Here is a 4,743-nt window from a genome sequence, read left to right on the forward strand (position 1 = left end):
TGGCACTGAGGGGGCATATCTGGCACTGTGGGGGCATTTATGTCTCTGGCACTGTGGGGGCATTTATGTCTCTGGCACTGTGGGGGCATATCTGGCACTGTTGGGGCATTTATGTATCTTGAACTGTGGGGGCATATCTGCACAGTGGGGGCATTTTTGTATCTGGCACTGTGGGGGCATATCTGGCACTGTCGGGGCATTTATGTATCTGGCACTGTGGGGGCATATCTGCACTGTGGGGGCATTTATGTATCTGGCACTGTGGAGGCATATCTGTACTGTGGGGGCATTTATTTATCTGGCACTGTGCGGGCATTTATTTATCAGGCACTGTGGGGGCATTTATTTATCAGGCGCTGTGGGGGCATTTATTTATCTGGCACTGTAGGGGCATATCTGGCACTGGGGGCATTTATGTATCTGGCACTGTGGGGGCATTTATGTATCTGGCACTGTGGGAGCATATCTGCACTGTGGGGGCATTTGTGTATCTGGCACTGTGGGGGCATATCTGGCAATGTGGGGGCATTTATGTATCTGGCACTGTGTGGCCATTTATGTATCTTGCACTGTGGGGGCATATCTGGCACTGTGGGGGCATATCTGGCACTGTGGGGGCATTTATGTATCTGGCACTGTGGGGGCATTTATTTATCTGGCACTGGGGGCATTTATGTATCTTGCACTGTGGGGGCATTTATGTATCTGGCACTGTGGGGGCATATCTGGCACTGTGGGGGCATTTATGTATCTGGCACTGTAGGGGCATATCTGCACTCTGGGGGCATTTATGTATCTGGCACTGTGGAAGCATATCTGCACTGTTGGGGCATTTATTTATCTGGCACTCTGGGGGCAGTTATTTATCTGGCACTGTGGGGGCATTTATTTATCAGGCACTGTGGGGGCATTTATTTATCAGGCGCTGTAGGGGCATTTATGTATCTGGCACTGAGGGCATTTATGTATCTGGCACTGAGGGGGCATATCTGGCACTGTGGACGCATTTATGTCTCTGGCACTGTGGGGGCATTTATGTCTCTGGCACTGTGGGGGCATATCTGGCACTGTTGGGGCATTTATGTATCTTGCACTGTGGGGGCATATCTGCACAGTGGGGTCATTTATGTATCTGGCACTGTGTGTCATGTCTGGCACTGTGGGGGCATTTATGTATCTTGCACTGTGGGGCATATCTGCACGGTGGGGGCATTTATTTATCTGGCACTGTGGGGCCATTTATTTATCTGGCACTGTAGGGGAATTTATTTATCTGGCAATGTGGGGGCATATCTGCACTCGGGGCATTTATGTATCTTGCACTGTGGGGGCATTTATGTATCTGGCACTGTGGGAGCATATCTGCACTGTGGGGGCATATCTGGCACTGTGGGGGCATTTATGTATCTTGCACTGTTGGGGCATATCTGCACTGTGGGGGCATTTATGTATCTGGCACTGTGGGGGCATATCTGCACTGTGGGGGCATTTATGTATCTGGCACTGTGGAGGCATATCTGCACTGTTATGGCATTTATTTATCTGGCACTGTGGGGGAATTTATTTATCAGGCACTATGGGGGCATTTATTTATCAGGCGCTGTGGGGGCATTTATTTATCTGGCACTGTGGGGGCATTTATGTATCTGGCACTGTGGGGGCATTTATGTATCTGGCACTGAGGGGGCATATCTGGCACTGTGGGGGCATTTATGTATCTGGCACTGTGGGGGCATATCCGGCACTGTGGGGGCATTTATGTATCTGGCACTGTGTTGCCATTTATGTATCTGGCACTGCTGGGGGGCATGTTACGTGTTGCTGGCACTGCTGGGGGGCATGTCATGTGTAGCTGGCACGGCTGGGGAGCATATCATGTAGTGTTCCCGCTAGGCGTCTGTGGCTAGGCAATGTGTCTCAGTGCTCTACCTGGCGCAATGTGTCTAACGTGCTGTGCCTGGCGCAATGTGTCTAACGTGCTGTGCCTGGCGCAATGTGTCTAACGTGCTGTGCCTGGCGCAATGTGTCTAACGTGCTGTGCCTGGCGCAATGTGTCTGAAGTGCTGTGCCTGGCGCAATATGTCTAACGTGCTGTGCCTGGCGCAATGTGTTTAACATGCTGTGCCTGGCGCAAAGTGTATAGGAGGTTCTACCTGGTGCAATGTGTATTAGCTGCATACTGTGTGGTATAATGCGAATTGCCACTATTATGTGGCCATGCACCTTCCCCACGAAGCAACGCCCTAAATTTGTGCTGCGCGCCAAAGGCGCACACTGTCCATGCTTTGGCATGTAGGTAGATGAGCTCCAAGCATTACAGTATGTACATAATTTTGCCCTCCTAACTTAAAAATGTGCCCTCCATGTGATCAGTACCCTGCCCTAAAAAGTGAACACTATCATGTGTAGCTGGCACTGCTGAGGGGTATATTGTGTGTAGCTGGCACTGCTGGGGGGCATGTCGTGTGTAGCTGGCACTGCTGGGGGGCATGTCGTGTGTAGCTGGCACTGCTGGGGGGCATGTCGTGTGTAGCTGGCACTGCTGGGTGGCATGTCATGTGTAGCTGGCACTGCTGGGGGGCATGTCATGTGTAGCTGGCACTGCTGGGGGGTATGTCATGTGTAGCTGGCACTGCACATTATGTGTATCTGACACTATACTGGAGACATTATGTGTATCTGGCACTATACTGGAGACATTGTGTGTAAGGAACACTACTGTGGCTGTTATGTGTAAGGCTGCTAATTGTGTGCGTAGAGGGGGTGTGAAAAAATAGTTATTTATAGTCTAATAATATGAAGTTATGAGGCCACGCCCACTTTTCCAGAGGCCACGTCCACTTTTCCTGGGATGTGGGGGGACTTTTAAATTTTCTCGCTCAGGGTGCTAGTAGGCCTGGAGCCGGCCCTGCTAGCTGCACAATTACCTTGGCCATTACAGCCCCAGAGCAAGGTGACTTACCCAGAACCAGAGGGTCATCAATAGTTTGATACATATCCCTGCAATGATGTAGATCAATGGTATCATTGACCAAGCCTTCTTTTGGGTAGGGCAGATGTTGTTTAAGTGGAACTTGCTTGGTGTATTCTTTGGCACTACAACCATAGGGAAATACATATGCCTTGGGAAGAGGTGCAACAAAAGGAGAACATACAGTATGCAACACAAATCCCCCTCTGCCATAACCTTATACAGCAGAGCATGGGACAAATCTATGGCAGGCTTTATATTTCTACAGGAAACAACAAGGGTAGATCCATTAAATGGTAAGTAGAAATTCTCACTAAGGGGTCTATTCATGTAGCAGTGAAAAGAGTGGAGAAGTGAGCCAGTGGAGAATTTGTCCATGGCAACCAATGAGCATTAAAGTAACATTTATAATTATGATACTATAAAATTATGCAGCTGACTTGTTGCCATGGGCAACTTCTCCACTGGCTCACTTCTCCACTCTTTTCACTGCTTCATGAATAGACCCATGAATCCAGCAAGCAAGATTTTGGTATCCTTATGGCAAGATTTCAAAGCCAATCAAAAACAAGTTAGTGTACTAATGGTACACCTCCTTATCTTCCTCACGGGTGTGGTTCATCAAATCGACAGTATCTAGGTTGACAATGAAAAGGTCGACCACTATAGGTCGACAGTCACTAGGTCGACATGGATGGAAGGTCAACAGGGTTTCTAGGTCGACATGTGCTAGGTCGACAGGTCTAAAGGTCGACATGAGTTTTTTTGGGTTTTTTTGTCGTTTTCTTCGTAGAGTGACCGGGATCCCAAATTAGTGCACCGCGTCCCCTCGCATGGCTCGCTTCGCTTGCCATGCTTTGGGCATGGTGCCTTCGCTCCGCTACCGCTTCGCTCGGCACTTTACCGCTCCAATCGTAGTCCACGTGGATCGTTAAGTATGAAAAAATTAAAAAAAAAGAAAAAAAATGTGAAAAACTCATGTCGACCTTTAGACCTGTCGACCTAGAAACCCTGTCGACCTTCCATCCATGTCGACCTAGTGACTGTCGACCTATAGTGGTCGACCTAAACATTGTCGACCTAGATACCGTCGATCTTCAGACCGGATCCCCTTCCTCACATACTAACTTCACAGCAACCAATCCCCTCTTGCCTTCACCAGTCACAGTGAGCATATCCACAAAGCTTACAGTATATGCAAAAATGAGGTAGACCTATTGCTACGCGGTATGTGGTCAGCATACCGATGGACGGAATCCTGGCAGTCACAATACAGATGCCGGGATCCTGCAAGGAGCACCATGCCACCGCAGGAATACCAGTGAGGTAGGTGATTCCCCCTATGTGGGTATCCACGACACCCACAGAGGGAGAATAGTACCTGTGGTGAGCAAAGCTCGCCACTGATCCTGCAGCATGGCAAGCGCATCAATTCCACAAGGGGCTTGTCGGCACTTGTCCCCCCTGCTTACATTCTAATAAACAGGATCCCGACGTCGGTATAATGACTGCCGGAATCCCGACTGCCAGGATCAAATACTGATCCCTGCTACACAGACTGGACCCTGCAGTAGTCAAGCTGGTGCCATGTATTTGTACATTAAGGTAAAGTAGCTGACATCACATATAAGCCCTGAAAATGGCCCTGACTTTCCTGCATTTTATCAACCACTCCCTGCTAACACAATGTTAACATCCCCAAACAGTCACTTCCTGTCACTCACTTTGCAAAGAAATCCTCATTGCATGCGAGTTCGCAATGGCACCTTGAC

This window comes from Pseudophryne corroboree, chromosome 4 (genome assembly GCF_028390025.1).
Source record: "Pseudophryne corroboree isolate aPseCor3 chromosome 4, aPseCor3.hap2, whole genome shotgun sequence".
Lineage (NCBI taxonomy): Eukaryota > Metazoa > Chordata > Amphibia > Anura > Myobatrachidae > Pseudophryne > Pseudophryne corroboree.